This window comes from Poecilia reticulata, linkage group LG17 (assembly GCF_000633615.1).
Source record: "Poecilia reticulata strain Guanapo linkage group LG17, Guppy_female_1.0+MT, whole genome shotgun sequence".
NCBI classification, from domain to species: Eukaryota; Metazoa; Chordata; class Actinopteri; order Cyprinodontiformes; family Poeciliidae; genus Poecilia; species Poecilia reticulata.
In genome coordinates this window covers 3,003,979-3,010,910 of record NC_024347.1, presented here as the reverse complement: position 1 = coordinate 3,010,910, position 6,932 = coordinate 3,003,979, and the positions used below count along the sequence as shown (strand labels likewise).

General features: G+C 39.8%; 1 long non-coding RNA gene across 1 annotated transcript; it reads right to left on the bottom strand.

Annotated features, from left to right (window-relative positions):
* Positions 1-5,208: 5,208 nt before the first annotated feature.
* Positions 5,209-6,615, bottom strand: LOC103478936 (uncharacterized). Its single transcript, XR_535872.2, has 3 exons — positions 6,275-6,615; positions 5,683-5,796; positions 5,209-5,588 (listed from the first exon to the last, which is right to left on the bottom strand). It is a non-coding gene; the product is annotated as an uncharacterized LOC103478936 (long non-coding RNA).
* Between the last annotated feature and the right edge of the window lie 317 nt (positions 6,616-6,932).

Below are 6,932 nucleotides of genomic sequence, written 5' to 3'. Positions count from 1 at the left end.
CAACAGTTTTTTTCTGACAAAGCATTTTCCTCACTTATTTGCAGACAGAGGGGAGGAGAAGGAGCTCAAGTTGGAACGTGAGAAGCCAAAAGGATGCAACAAAGGATTCGGAGCCCAGTAAGCAGATAGCTAGGAAGGCCGCTGGGGGCCAAAAAATAGAGAGAGGGAGAGAGTGAGCGAGAAAAAGAGAGAGAGTGGAGGGGAGGAGTGGATGGGAGCGGAGGGGGTGCTTGGTGGTGTCTTTTGAAGATGGAGATGGAAGGAGAAAGAGAAAGGAGGAGACGCGGAGAATGAGACAGAGAGCGCATGTCTCCTGTGGATGTGTTAGGGGACCAACGCGGCGAGGCCTGAGCATGTGATTTATTTCAGAATACTAATGTCCCTTTGATCTCTGCTGCTAAAAAAGAAAAAAAAAAAAAAGAAAAGAAAAGAAATGCCCTTCCGGGATTGTGGGCACACACTCGAGCTCAAACACACTCTCACTCTCAACACGGGCAGACGCATGCATGTACCGCACACACACCTACATCCTCGCAGTCGCATTAATATTATTGCGTCCCCTCGACTGACTGCTGAATAGGGCTCATTTATGCGCGCACACACAAACACACACGTACTCCAGGGTGTCTAATCTACTTTAACTATCATCAAATCCTCAGAGATCCAATTACAAAGATAGAGGGATATTTGTTTTTCTCTGTACACCCTAAAAGACTAATTAAATTTTCATGTAAAGATGAAATTATTTGATMCAACACAAATGTCTTTTCATTTTCATAATCGTAACGTAATACGTTTTAATTAGGAGTCCTGTCACTGCTTCTGCTTGTTCAAGCTGTTTTTTTTTTGTTTTTTTTCTCCTGGCCCACTTAACCTGAATGAGAGGCAGAAACAGTATACGGGTGTAAACCCAATCTGTCCCCAACGCGTTGTTCTGAGTCAGAGGTCGGAGAGGTCAGAGGTCATGCGCATGATAGACGGGACCCGCAGACGATGAAGGTTCGGACCCCACGCAGGCCGGCCGCCTTTCGTTTCTGCATTCACTCCGACGAAGCGCCAGGAGAGCGGCGTATTGACATTTTGTAAATGTCAGGTTGTTTATTGTGAGGTACTTTCAGTAGGGGACGTAATGATGGCATAAAAATGTTAAAACTTTTGAAGGGAGCAAGAGGAACACTTAATCACAGTGGCAGCTGTAGCTAAGTGAAGCGAGAGCATTTTTCAACCATCACATTTCTCAAAATTACTGTAACATCACAACTTCAAGCTTCAGCTTTGTTGGTGTTTTATTTGATCAACGCAAAGTAGAACCTAATTGAGAAGTGGAAGGAAAATTATACTTTTTCTCTCTCAAAAAAACTCGAGAGCAACTGTGGCTGCTCTCAGCTGTAAAAATAATACCCTACTGCCACGGTTACGCATGTCCGCCTTACTCTGAGTTGTTATATTAAAATAAAACTTACACAACTGACTTTGAATATACTGTAAAACTGTTTCCCAGCATGTTTGTTGTACAATATGGAGAATCCTGTGTATGAAAACTCATAGTTTGAGTTTTGCTCTCAATCCCCAGCTGATCAGAGCAGACGTTAAGCCTCCCGAAGCCTGGTTCTTCTGAAGCCCTCTCCCAGTTCTAACGCTGCTTCTCCTTTCCACCGTAGCGAGCTGCTAGCCTGTGCGTGCTCAAGCTGAAGGACCGAATCAAAGCAGAGATTTAATGAAAACAGTGCACCGCCTTAGGCAAAGCAAAGCAAAAATAAGGCAAGGGAGCAAAACAAGATGTATAAGCTGGAGAGGACAAAGGAAAACAACGTAGAAAAGACAAAGTCAAAGGATGAACTCAAAACCTAGCAAACACATTCTGCTAGGTTTCACAGTAAGGGCTGAATTTGTCTAAGTTGTGTTATGCTCTGGTCTGGTGAAGCGCTGCCAGGAATCCTTTAACCCCAACCCAGACTGAGTCAATCTCCAAGATGGCAGTTTTGGTGCAAACGTGACAAAACCTGAAAGATTAACTCGATACGAAATGTTTATCACAGTAGTGAAGCTTCAAAGTAATCATTCAAGACCTGACTGACATAATTCAGTTTTAATTTCCAGTTCTGGGTCCTCAGTGGTCTCCTGTTTCAGTGTAAGATTTCCCCCACGTCAGGCTTGATGAATCTCTGTTAATAGCCATCAACGCAAGAGCCTCCGGTATTAAATGTACAGCCGGTGCTTTGCTGTTCAATCTATAAAAAACAAAACATCCTAGAGGAGTGTAATTCAATATAAATTGTAATCCGTGGGACGGTGCTTCTGTTCCTCTAGAATCAGAAGTTCCAGGTTGCTGGGAAATTGCAGCACCGAGAAACTCCGCTGCGTCAGGAGAAACGCCGCTGACAGCGTTCCGGGTTTGGACGCTCGTTGAAAACAGTCGTGCCCCGGATATGGAAGTGGAAGGTTGCAATGTTAAGTGATTTTTTATATACACTGCTCAAAAAAATAAAGGGAACACTTAAACAACACAATATAACTCCAAGTAAATCAAACTTCTGTGAAATCAAACTGTCCACTTAGGAAGCAACACTGATTGACAACGGGGACCCTCGTCGGGTCAATCAGTGTTGCTTCCTAAGTGGACAGTTTGATTTCACAGAAGTTTGATTTACTTGGAGTTATATTGTGTTGTTTAAGTGTTCCCTTTATTTTTTTGAGCAGTATATATGTATATATTTATATATTCGGTTGCTTTTGACATTCGTGAGACGTCTCTCCGCTCGGCTCAGGCTCGAAATAGCAAGAGGGTTATAGTCGCTGCTATTCCTCCGGCGAGCCACTGCGGTCTCGGTTGATGCATGGTATCTGTCAGCCAGTCCCCGGTGTATGCCTTCAGCGGCGGCCTCGGGGACGTCGGTGCACACAGCTGCCGGCCGGCCGGCCTCCTCTGGGTGTTCAACTCTGCTTTTCACTGCAGGCGGCAGGTGTAGCAGCTTGGTGATGCCACCTCTCATGAGGGGCACCGCCTCCACTCGGATCGGGAGGCAGATGTGGTCCCACGACACGGAGAGCTAGAGAAGACCTTTCCCTGGAACTTCCTGAAACATTACTGTTAATGTAAATAATTAAAACTAAAAACTAGCTGGAGTAACACCGTTTCAAATTAACATTTTACAGCAATGCCAACTTTTGTCACTTCCTATGACACTTTCTATGGTCCAAGGTATTCCTATTACACTATTCTTCCAAAAATAATAACACACACCCCTGACTTGGCAGTGTCTGGAATAATAATTTATGGAATCCCTAAGCCAGCAAAATGCACCTGGGAGTCCAATTAAACATATACAATCAACCTGATCCAAACCGCTCTCTCCGGGTCCCCAGAGTGCGACCTATTTGATCGAGTGCGTGACTAAAAATCCTTTCAGAGTAATTTTTTTTTTCTCTCCCCGGGTTTCACTGGCGTGTTGAATATTTGATGTCTTTTCCCTTTTCGCGGGTCTATCTGTGTTTGCTCACCTTCGTAGAAACAAGTTAAAGTCTGAGCCAATCAAACAAAAAAAGCAGATTGCCTTTCTGTGAAGATCCAATCTTTTGATTGGCCCTCGCTTTTCGGATAGATTATGGATGTGCTTGATGTCGCGCCTTGTTTTGACTTGGTTAATTATGAATCACATACCAAAGCTTTGAGCTAAATAAAGAGTGAGGTCAGTGTGTTTTTGTGGAATGCCTTGCTGCCCTGTGCTCTCTCCTCACCCTAACCATGAGGTTACTCTGCCACAGGTGGCAACCGTGGAACCATTCATCTCACACTATCCCCAGTATTACGCAAAGGTTAAATTTTCAAATAAAACAAATGTTTATCTGCAACTTTTTACTTGCAACAGTCATGCACATGTCAATTAGGGCAAATCAGAATGATCAATGGACCTGACACGGATATTTTTGGGTTGTGGTAGGAAGCCAGCTGTTCCACAATGTGGTCTTGAATTAACCCAATTAAACTGAACTACATTTTAATGCAGTAAAATAAAATACAGAGCAAAATAATTCAGCTCGTGACTCTTTTGAGTACTTTCGCTTGACAAAAATCAAGGATTAGACAAGGAGGGAGGAACTGGGATGTTAGACAAAAGAAGAATGGACAGAATAAAATGCCTTTGTAATTCTAAAGATACTAAGGTTTTGCTCACTTTTAGTTTCTCTCACATTGAATCCCACATTTCATACTACATGTGGAATAGCTAAATGCTACTTTCCATACTGAGAAGTTGGCAACTCTACAGGAAACAGAGAACCCCCCTATTTAGCTCACTCTCTTCTTCTGACTCTGCGACACGTGAGAAAAGGCTGCACATGTCAGATAACTTCCACACTGCAAAAAGTCCCCTTTCAAAAACAAGAAAAAAAAGTACAAAAATAAGGTACAATTTTCTTAAAATAAGAAAAATTATCTGCCAACAGAACAAGAAAATTTATCTTGTCAAGATTTTCTAAAACAAGAAAAAATATCTAACCAAGATAAACCTACAATATCTTAAAATTAGTGTATTTTTACTTAAAACAAGCCAATTTTACTTATACGAGTAAGATATATTATCTTATTTTAAGAAAAATTATCTCAAGTAAAGAAAATGTTACTCGACACTGAATTTCTTGAAATAGCGTAAAATTTTCTTATTTGAAGAAAAATGTTCTATGTATTAAGAAAATAAATCTCATATATTCTATTTATATTAGTAAAATTGGCTTGTTTTAAGTAAAAATACACTAATTTTAAGATATTGTAGGTTTATCTTGGTCAGATATTTTTTCTTGTTTTAGAAAATCTTGACGAGATAAATTTTCTTGTTCTGTTGGCAGATAATTTTTCTTATTTTAAGAAAATTATACCCTATTTTTGTACTTCTTTTTCTTGTTTTTGAAAGGGGACTTTTTGCAGTGATATACCTAAATCTAGTTTATTTTTATTGTTGCATAGGATTAAAATATATATTTTGTCACAGCTTTACTCAAGGTTCTTATGCTAAGACAAAAATCCAAAAATTGATCCTGTGAATACTGGAACAAGAGATGTTATTGGCTTGCTGAAATGAAGACATGAGTTCAATTACTTTTAACATATTTATTACGTTTAAGTTTCACATAAGCACAATAAAACATGACTACTGGTAAGAATAAAGTCTGGATGGGCATCTGATTCTGAAACAATCTTGTAAAATGACAGAACAATGAAGATCTGACACATCTGCCGCACTCATAAGATGCACTAAGAGTCAAGCAAACCAAATTGTCCAAAGCAAAAAAAAATCTTGGGATTAGATGTCAACAATAGGAGCTTCCTCYGCAATGAACTTCTTCCTATCAGCCATAGCCTTTTATATGTGGAAGTCTTGCCTCAGTTACAGACGCTGTTCTCAAGACGTCTGTCAGCAGCACAGAGAGGAGTGGCCCCACACACGGATGCTGAAAGGTGTAGTAGCTATGATGTCCTCCTTTCAGAAGATCAGGGCAGGCAGGCATGGTTCCAATGGCCAGTAGAAAGTTGGTTTCATGATCACCACAGAGCTGAAAAGTGGTCTTGTTTGAAGTTGTTGGGTCATCTGCTAATTGGAGCACAGACAGAAAAACAATCACAAAACAAACCACGTTTTAGGGACTAATCAGTGTAATGATGAATCAGTATCATAAATTTCTTACCTCAAGAATGTGAAGGACGCCGTCACTTGCAATTCCCAAAGTTTCTTGTAGATGGTGCAATACGTGATTGACATGTGTCTGGCATAGGCTTCACCATGGCAACAGTTTGGTTTACTTGAAAAATAAAACAAGTCTTATTTTAGTTCATGTGCTCAATTACAATATTACATGAATTCAAGATGGAAAGAAAGTTATTTTAATTAAATCAAACAAGGACTACTTAAATTCACTAATTAAAAATAGTGTTTAAAATATCCTGGTAACAGTGTGGAATATCTAACCTTGTAGACTCATTGCATTTAAGTTTTTTAATTACAGCACATAAAACCCCCTCAAAGTTAGTGAAATACTAGGCGGAATTGCCCTTTAACCATTTCCCGAATGAGAAGCCACCTTAGCTATGTTAAAAAACGGAAGCTACCATGAACCCGTGTCGATATTATTTTTAAGCCACAGCTATTGTGGTTAATAACTGTTCAAAGCTCATATTCACAAGAGCGGCTCTTTAACCGCGGATGAAAATTGGCATTTCACGACATGCTAACTAGCTTCAGTTAGCTTATCTTAGAAAGACAGACAACTTTAAACTTACCTCCGAGTACAGCAGCTGTAGGGTCTATACACGTAAAAAAGTCCTCCATCTTCATCCATGTCCAACCGAGATTAGAAAATTTGCCAAAAGAAAATCTTATAAAAGTACAGTAGATAAAAGCTTAGTTAGGCTGTTACAACTGAATTAACCGTTAATGAGGGCAGTTAAATGATCTCTGACGTTGCCGTTAGTGATGTGCGGATTGATACTGAAATATCGATTCTTTCGATACCAGAACTTAATTCTTTAAAATCTATTTTCAGATCCAAGGATCAATACTTTCAACACTTTAGTAATTTGAGATAATGTAGATTAACAAGAGCAAGTTAGAAAGTAACTAAATTATTGAGATCTAGCCGAAATGAAACGTTGTTAATGGGAACTACTTTTTCTTCCGCCTGGTGAGTATGTAATGTGCAAGGACGTAATGCCCAAGCGCAGCGTGCTGCTGACGCTCACTCACTCAGAAATGGACATGTTGACAGATTATAAAAAAAGTGACATGGAGCTATTTCAGCTGCCATTTTATAGTAGTTTTAATAATTAACCAATGATGTACACTGCTCAAAAAAAATAAAGGGAACACTTTAACACTTAAGTGAACACTTAAGTGTTCCCTTTATTTTTTTTTTTGAGCAGTCTATTTAGTAGGGTTATT